The following is a 10,099-nucleotide window of genomic DNA, read 5'->3' as shown; positions in this document are numbered from 1 at the left end:
AAAAAGTTCTTAAGTCCTGGCGGTTGAATTGTAAAGCCTAATGGCATTGTTAAAAGCCTTGATGTTCCTCACTTTGGGTTTAGATGCAAAGCCCAGACGGAACCACTGTAAAAATGTCACCGACATTCAGAGAATTCTCCAGCTCTGAATACAGGGAACCACGACCCAACACCTGGGAGTCTCCAGGAAGCCGGAGCTCCTCCACAGACTCCACAAGGATCCAGGTCTGGAGTGTGGTCTGGGTAACTGTGGGAGGTCTTCTCAGGGAGGTGGAGTTCTGTGTTTGTATCTGAAGAGATCTGGTCATCAAACTGACCTTCTCCGAAAATAACCGAGCCCCACTGATGTAAACTCTGACCCTACCGTTTAACCAGCCTGATTTCTTCCTGGAGCACTGATGCTGTGGAACGACCGTCTCGGGAATCTTCCATCCTCCGGAACTGAAACAACAATCAGAGAGTCAGTCCCTGATCTGATAGAGTTTATTCACTCAGAGAGACATGGGAAATTACACTCACCCTCTCCGTACCCTGTCTCTGGTCAATAACCCCCTAATTCTGGGAATTCCCAATTCTGGGAATTCGGGGAATGCACCTCCCCCTTGTCTCTACCCCGAGAATGTGGGATCTTTCCTCTCCCTGTATTTACTTCCCATCTCAGTGTAGTCACTGATGATCCCGGTCTCCCTGCATTTCCCATTCACACACCCCTTGTTCCCCAGTTTACATTCCCCTTATGTATCCAGTTTCTCAGTGATTATCTCCTCACTTTACCTGTTAAATCTGTACCATCCCACTTCAAGATTTCCATCATCCTTCCATTGTCCACCGGTACACTCAGAGTTGGAACGATCCGTGCTCCTCCAGGGCTGATCCAGGACGGTGTGGTTTACACACGGATCACTGGGTGTGGAGTCTGTGACTGAGCGACAGAACGATGTTCAGTGTTAATGTACAGCTCACGTTCTCCATCCTCTTTCTCTGACAAACACAACCCCAATCTGCACTTCCACCCTCAGCAACCCCTAAGCAGCATTAATTTTGATATTTTTCCATCAAAAGGGACGAGAGTTTCAGTGGTTGAGCCAGTGTTTAACTGTCCCACCAGAGGTGCCCTGGAGAAGGTGGTGCTGGTGAGCTGACTTCTTTCACTGCTGCAGTCCTTGATGTGTGGGGACACCCATATTGATTTCGCGAGTTCCAGGGTTTTGACCCAGAGATGCTGAAGGAATAGCAATGTATTTCCAAGTCCGAACAGTGTGTGGCTTAGAGGGAAACTTCCAGAAAGTTTCCCGGAAGCACACCCCTTCCCATGGCTCCCTCTCAGCATCGGTTTCCCACCCCCCGCCCCAGTCACCTCACGTCATCCCACAGCCAGACCTTAATCCCATCCCCAATCTCCAGTCTCCCTCCACTTTCCCTTCCTCTGCTGCCTGCTCCCCACTTTCCATCCTCTCCCCATGGTCTTCTCTCCACCTCAGTCATTCCCCCTCCTACCCCTCCAGTGTCCTTCACTCTTCCCCCATTCCCTCCTCCCTACCACAGATTTTACAATGTTTTTGAACTCCCCATATGTGACAGGGCAGACTGGGTTGGATGGATATAAGAAAGATAGGAAGCTTTAGAGAGTGTGCTCAGGCTTTTATCATTGGAGCAGACAAGGATGAGAGGTGACTTGACAAGATGGTAAGAGCATTCAATCGAACAGAGACATTTTTCCAGGGTGTAAGTGGCTAACACTAGGGGTCATAATTTTCAAAGGTAACTTTTTTTTAAACATAAGAGTGGTGGGTGCATGGAATGTCCTGTCAGTGTGGTGGTAGAGTCAGATACATTAGGGGCATTTAAGAAACTCCCAGACAGGAACTGAAGTTACCTACACTAGTTCAGGAGTCTGATGGTTTGAAGGGTAGTGTGGGAGCGAAGGCTCTTGTACCTCCTTCCAGATGGCAGCAGTGAGAAGACAGCATGGACAGGATGGTGGGGTCCTTGATGATGGATGCTGCTTGTAGATGTGTTTAATGGTGGGGAGGGCTTTTCCTGTGATAGACTGGGCTTATCCACTACTGTTCTGATCTTGCTCATTGGTGTTTCCAGACCAGGCCATGGTGTAACCAGTCAGAAATACTCTCCACTGTATATCTATAGAAGCTGGTCAAAGCTTTAGGTGACAGACTGAATCTGGGCAAACCTCATGAAGTCGAGGAGCTGCCATAACCTGTTTTGTAATGGCACTTACATACTGGTCCCAGGACAGATCCTCTAATCATACAAGATGTCTGTTCAAGAGGCTGATGACAGTGGGGGTAGAAGCTGTCCTTGAGCCTGGTGGTATGTGCTTTCAGACTTTTGGATCTACTGCCCGATGGGAGGGGGAGATGAGAGAATGTCCGGGGTGGGGTCTTTGATTACGCTGGCTGCTTTACTGAGGCTGCAAGATGGGTAAACAGTGTCTGTTTCTACTTCCCCATGCCACAGTAATTCCAATATTCTAATAATTTCTGCTTAAGTAATCTAATAATAATTAGTTTATAATAACAAATTATAATTGAAGACACAGCAGATTTCTATAGATGTACTGTGGAGAATATTGTAATTGGACACCATCTTGACCATCTATTGTACAACACTCCCCAGACACCATCTTGACCATCTATTGTACAGCACTCCCCAGACACCATCTTGACCATTTATTGTACAACACTCCCCAGATACCATCTTGACCATCGATTGTACAACACTCCCCAGGCACAATCTTGACCATCTATTGTACAACACTCCCCAGACGCCATCTTGACCATTGATTGTACAACACTCCCCAGGCACCATCTTGAGCATCTATTGCACAACACTCCCCAGGTACCATCTTGACCATCTATTGTACAACACTCCCTGGGCACCATCAATCACAGGGCTGCCGGGCTGATTTACACATTCCTGTACAGCATCTTCTGAATAACTGTCTATTGATGTTGCAACTGTAACAATTCCAATAGAACCACCCCATGGGTTAATATTTCATGAGAGAACAAAGGACGTTTCATTATTACAGACACAAAGTAACATTTCACAAATGTGAATCGGTCAGTGGATGTAAATAATGTGGAACGGGTTGGGAGGTGGTGGGTGGAGAGAAGCCATCAACATCTCTGAAGATCTATTCTGGGCCCCACACATTGACCCAATCACAAAGAAGGCACGCCAGCAGCTAATCTCATTAGGAGTTTGATGAGATTTGGTATATTACCTTATAAAACTGTGTAGTTACTTTCAAGGAGCTATGAATATCGATCCCAAGATCTCTCTGCTGAGCAACACTCTTAAAGATCTTGCCCTTAACAGTGTACTGTCTTCTTTCATCTGCCCAACCGAGGTGCAACAGCTCACATTTATCTGGATTAAGTTCCGCCTGCCATTTCATAGCCCATACCTGCACCTGATCTGTATCGCATTGTATTCTTTGTCAGTCCTCCACATGATAAACAACTTCACCGATCTTGGTATCATCTGCAAACTTACTCACCCACCTATCCAGATTTTCATCAGGTCATTTAGGCATCACAAACAGCAGAGGTCCCAATATAGATCCCTACAGAATTCCACTAATTACAGAGCTCTAGCTCGAATCCCTTCAGCCTCCACCCTCTATCTCCTTTGCTGAAGGCAGTTCTGAACCCAAACAGCAAATTTTCTTGAACTATTTCCCTATATCTGATGTGAGACTCACCAGTCTATATTTCCCAGGATTTTCCCTTGTCCCCTTAGTAAACAGAGATACTTTAGCCACTCGCCAGACCTCTGGGATCTCACCGGTGATTCTACTTGCCAAGGACTTTCCATTGATCCTCCTGGCTTTCCTAATTCTGCTCTTTAGTTCTCTTCTGGCTTCTTTATACTCCTCATGTGCTTTGTCTGAACCTAACCTGAAGCTTTACATACTTGTCCTTTTTCTTCTTGACAAAATGCATCACCTCTCTGGACAGCCAAGGTTCTCTTATCTTTCTGTCCCTGTCCTTCCTTCTAATGGGAACACACCTATCCTGTACTCAGTGCAGCGGATCGTTAAACACCCTCCACATGTCTGATGTGGACTTGCCAGATGTTCCTGCCTTATACTGTTGTAGTTTGCCCGAGTCCAACTTAAATCTCTCCCGCAAGGACCATACCGATCCTTATCTATCGCTATCCTGACAGTTAAGGAGTTGTGGTCACTGTTCCCTAACTGCTCACTCACTGAAAGGTCAGACACCTGGCCAGGATCATTACCCAGCACCATGTCCAGTACAGTCCCTCCTCTCGATGGACCATACACAAATTCATTTAAGAAACCTCCCTGATACACTTAACAAATTATTTTCCTTCTCAACCCCTTGCACTAAGGTGGTCCCAATTCATACTAGGGAAGCTGAAATTCCCAATGACAACAACACGATTATTTTTACACATTTCCTTAATCTAATTACAAATCTGTTCCTCAATGTTCCGGTGGCTACTGGGGGTTCTGTCGTACAATCCCATCAGTGTGATTGTACCCTTCCTATTCCTGAGTTCTACACAAATGGACTCAGGGTCTGACCCCTCCATTATGTCTCCCCTGAGTGCAGCTGTGACACTGTCCCTGTTTAGTAGAGCAACTCCACCAACACCCCACTCCACCACCTCTTTTAGTTCGATCTTTTCTAAAACTTTGAAACGCTGGTACATTAATCACCCGTTCCTGCACCTCTCTCAACCAAGTTTCAGTAGCGGCCACAACATCGTAGTTCCACGCACTTGATCCATGCTCAGAGTTCATCACCTTTACCCATAATACGCCTAGCATTAAAATATACATTCTTCAAACTATCCCACCCATTATACCTGTAATTTCAATACTTTCCTTGACATCTACCTTCCCTTACTCACCTGATGCTCCAGTTTCCCATTTCCTTGCTAAACTAGATTAAACTCCCCTGAGTAGCTTTGGTGAACGTTTCGGCCAGGATATTGGTTCCCCTCTAGTTCAGGTGCAGCCCGTCCCACTAGTACAGGTCACCCCTTCCCCAGTAAAGTTTCCAGTAATGCAAGAACTTGAAACACTGTCCCCGACACCATCTCCCCAGTCACTCATTCATCCATGCCAATCTCCTGTCACTGAACAAATGGACTCTTAAGTTCAAGGTTATCGTCATTTAACTATATAAACGTACATCACCAAACAAATCAACGTTCCTCTGGAGTATGGTGCAGAACACAGCACAACACAGTGCATAGAACTCACAACAACTCGTCAAGTAATATTACCACAAATAAATTAACAAATTATAAAACATATTCCAGAAGATTGACATTTAGCATAAGGTGCATTTCAAAGTTCAGAGTAATTTATTATCAAAGTACAGATATATCACCATTTACAAGCCTGTGATTTATTTTCTTGTGGGCATACTCAATAAATCTATGGAATAATAACCACAACAGAATCAATGACAGACCGACCAGTTAGGCCATTCAACCAGAGTGCAGAAGACAACAAACTGTGCAAATACAGAAGGAAAAAATAAATATCAAGATCATGAGATGAAGAGTCCTTGAAAGTGAGTCCATAGGTTGTGGGAACATTTCAAAGATGGGGCGAGTGAAGATGAGTGAACTTTTCCCCTGTGCCGTGCAATAGATTTTTGAGCCGTTTCACAGACACCCGGTTCACCTGTCCTTTGTGAGGCCGGGAGGAGTCAGTGTACAATGTTTATATGAAGTGTGAGAGGTTGCAGCCCCTGTTTGAGTATCTGAAGGGGCTGCTGCTCACGTTTTGGTTGTACTTCAGCCCTGTGCTCCTGATATATGGTCACCCAGTACGGAGGGGGTTGGGTCACTCAGAGAATATACTGGTGGGCTTGTTCCTGGACCTGGCCAAGATGGCCATTCGTGGATCCAGGCAGTCAAGGGCTCTGCCCGAGCTGAATGCCTGTCCCTCTTCTGGGGTTATGTTCATGTCAAAGTGTCTGTAAAGCAGAAGAATGCAGTCACTATGGGTACAGGGGGGATTTCCGGGAATGGTGGGTCCTCCAGGGAATTATATGCTTTGTAGATTGTAGAAACCATATTTTAACTTGAAATTGTTTGCAACCTCGTAAATCAGAGATGTTTGTGTTTTGTGAGTGAACAAACATCTCTAATTTTGTAAAACAAAATGGGAGCGATGCTCTTTAAAGGCCTTTGTTGCCAGGGCTGTCTGCACTCTGTCTACAATTTATCCTTGCATGGACATTAATTAACACTTGCCTTGCCACAACTTCCACATGACTTCCCCTTGCTGATGGAAATTTCTCACCTAGAAAAGCCAGAACCAGTGACAGGACCCTCATCCTGCTGGCTAAAGTGGGAATAGCGTAATTTAATTTTCACATCAATATATTTCTATATTTATTATAATCTAATGTAAATTTTATTCAATGTAAAATGCAATGTACTCCATCCGTAAAACAAATCTCACAGCATATGTCAGTGATAACACACCAGATGCTGAACGTAATTTAAATCAGAGAGATATGAGGCAGTGGGGTATGGACCAGAGTGCAAACTGGGGCAATAACTGAGGATCTATCGACAGTGGGTGTGGAACACCATGTTCTCACTGGGATGCGACAGAGGTGAGATCTCTCTCGGGATCTCAGAGAGACCATCTGAGTCTGTCTGCCCATATCTCTCACACAGACCACACACAGAGGGGTGAGATACCTCCCCTTCTCACTCTCCCCCTTCCCCTCTCCCTCCCACCACATGGAGAGGGTGAAATCAATCTCTCTCTCTCTCTCTCTCTCTCTCTCTCTCTCTCTCTCTCTCTCTCTCTCTCTCTCTCTCTCTCTCACACACACACACACACACACACACACACACACACACACACACACACACACACACGTACGTGGGGGGGGGGGGGTGTGGTCAACAGCCTGCCCCCTGCTTTTCTAATGATCAACGCTGCTTATTGTTTCATTGCTCTTGTGTTAAAATGCTTTTGTGGTGGGAGGTTCCAGTTCATTTGCTGTTACATTTCAGCTTGGGTTATAGTTATTCACTTGTGTATTTGTGGGTCACCCTAACTGTGATAGTCACCTCCCCCGTCTGTATCAGACTGGTTGGGTTCTCTCTCTGGGTCATGGTGCCTGTTGTGTTTATCACAATAAAATGGTGGCCAAGTTAAATGAGCTTCTTCATCTGTCATTATAGGCCAAATGCTCACCACATTGGTGTCAGGAGGCGGATGTGAAATTGACAATCAGATTGAAGAGCTACAACATCGGACAGACTGGCTTCAGACCTGGGGAGTAACTCGAGGTACCGTGCAGTTTGCCTCCACTGCATTCTGGACCTGGCTCCCGAAGATCTGGAGGAAGCATCTGGGAACCGAGCATCGTGCCTTCCCAGGGAGCCCCGATGGGTTAAGCGTACCCAGGCTCCATAACCCGGGGGACATGCAGAGCGCATCAGCCACCTCCATCACGACCCACACTGGGGAAACCCAAGACCCCATGGCCATGGGAGGATGGGCACCTTGGCAGACCAAAGGGCTTCAACGATTACCTCCACAAGGTCCACCCTGAAGCTCCCGGATACGACGGTACCTGCCGCCTGGAGCCTTTCCTGGTGCAAGTCAAACTTGCCACATGGCTCAATGTGTGGAGCCCCACTGAGACAGTGGTTTTCTGTGCCCTGGAACTGGAGGGGGGGGGGGATACCATGGGCCCTCCTCGAACGAACGCCGGGCTAACAGTGAGACTACAGGGCCCTCATAGCGCACTGGAGCTGCGTTTCGAGTGGAGGCCCCAGGAGGAAGCAATGAGGGAAGAACTGTGTATCAGACGGCACTGGATGGGAGAACGCCTGATCACCGCCACTGTGCTGGGCATGGCTACCCCCAGTTCCCTCCCGCAGCCCAGGAAGAGCTTGCCCTCCACGCCTTTGTAAAGGGGCTGACACCAGAGTGCCTTCGACAGCACGTTCACCTGACTCACCATCATCGCTGCCTGAGGTGCTGGCACTGACCGAGAGGGCAGAAGCGATTTTAACCCCTCAAGGCGTTCCAGCATTGCCCCACATGCTGCGAGCCCGGGCTCCTGTCACCGAGGTGGAGAAGGAAACTGACGAGGAGGAGCCCGTGAGACAGGCCCGACCAGCGCCATGCCGGCCCTGCCAAGGGCCACAAATCGATCTCTGCTACCGGTGCAGTGAGGTAGGCCATCTGGCCCAGGTCTGCACCACACTGGCACCACGCCACAGCCCAGTGCTGCCATCGGGAATCGCCGAGCGGTCGACACTGCCCAAGTCCTCCAGCAGAACCCCTCCATTCTCACCTCTCCGGGAGGGCCGTTTGGGTGAAGAACATCTGACACCCATCTTTTAGATAACTTTACCATAATATCAGCTCAAAAGTACAAGTCAAGCTCGCTAATTTACAAACTTTGGCCGGACATGAAAATTATAACTGCACCTTCCTTGCTTTCACTCATGCAAATTGCTCTATGATGTGATCAAAGTCAGTTTTTTCAGTTTCTTCACTCAGCAGAGCAAGATCACAGAGTCTGCCCTGACCCATGGAGGCTCTCAAACATGGAAGCATTAGTTTTAACTTGCTGAATGATCTCTCACAGCTGACGATGGAAACTGTGATGGTTAGCATTATCTGAATAGCAATGCGAAGATTGGGGTAGACGCTCTCATCTCCATACTGAACAACAAATTCAGGAAGCTCTTCAGATCTTGACATTTTCATGTTGACCCACTTTGATAGCAACATTCTGCAACACAAAATGTCTTCATATAGCTGCTGTCCATCAACATCAGAGCTGTACATTTCACCCAAATTTTCACACTTCTTCAGGTTGTTACTGTTGGCGCCTGATGCACCATCAATAACTCTCGGACACGGGAGGCGAACGTTAGGCTTTTAATAGCAGCAAGAGACCACCACACAACGTCCTGGAGACTGAGGGAGGAGCAGTGCCTCCAATCGCCTTCATACAGGGGTCTGTGGGAGGAGCCACAGGAGCAGTCAGCAGAGGGGCGTGTCCAGACAGGTATATGTAGTTCACCACAGCGCCGTAACGCAATCCCTCGACATTGAGAAGGAACCCAAACTTGGCGTCAGTGTCGTGCAAACGAGTGAACCTTTCATCCATTTCTCTGTGAAGACGGTCAAGTGTTCCCTTCATGAACTCTTTCCATTTCCTCCTTAGCGTTTAACCAAGCATCTGAGGAGAATTCTGTTTTCACTCTCCGAGGATGGCTTGCCTGACTTTAATAGAAACTGCTCAGTGGCGTCCCCCCCCCCTCACCCCCCGCAAGTGGAGCATTCCGACTGGCTGCATCACCATCTGGTCTGTGGGGACGGTGCGATTGGACAAGATTGAAATAAGTTGCAAAAACTTGCAAAATTTACCATCATGGGTACTAGCCTCTGTGCATCTGAGAAATCTTCAAGGAGGGATGCCTTAGGAAGGCGACATCCAACATTAAGGATCCCCACCACACAGGACAAGCTCTCTTCACACTGTTACCTTCAGGTAGGAGGTACAGAAGCTTGAAGGCACACACCTAGTGATTCAGAAACAGCTCTTCCCCTCTGCCATCCGATTTCTAAATGGACATTGAACCCATGAACACAACCTCACTACTTTTCTCATTTCTGTTCATTTGCACTTCTTATTTACTTAACTATTGAAAAGTCATATCTATGCTTGATGTAACTCAGTTTGTTTTCCCTATATCTATTTATCATGTATTGCAATGTACTGCTGCCGTAAAGTTAACATGTTCCACGACATAACTCAGTGATATAAATCCTGATTCGGAGACAGGTTCCTCACACAGGGAGTTGTGAGCGACTGAAATTCCCCACCAGTGGTGGTAGAATCAGATACATTAGACTATCACTCTTTCCCTAACCCCCCACCCCCCCCATACTCCAGTGTCACTGGGGAACGTGACCCACCTGTACAGTACACAGCATCATTCCCGGTTGTAGGCCACAGCCGATACACAAAGTAACCGGAGCAGTTTTTCACCCTGATCTCCTGGTTCTTGTTGCAGGTGTTTTCATCCTTTCTGAAGCAGACCGT

This window comes from Hemitrygon akajei, unplaced genomic scaffold (genome assembly GCF_048418815.1).
Source record: "Hemitrygon akajei unplaced genomic scaffold, sHemAka1.3 Scf000107, whole genome shotgun sequence".
In the NCBI taxonomy this organism is placed as follows: Eukaryota; Metazoa; Chordata; class Chondrichthyes; order Myliobatiformes; family Dasyatidae; genus Hemitrygon; species Hemitrygon akajei.
Note: the sequence above shows the minus strand (reverse complement) of the source record.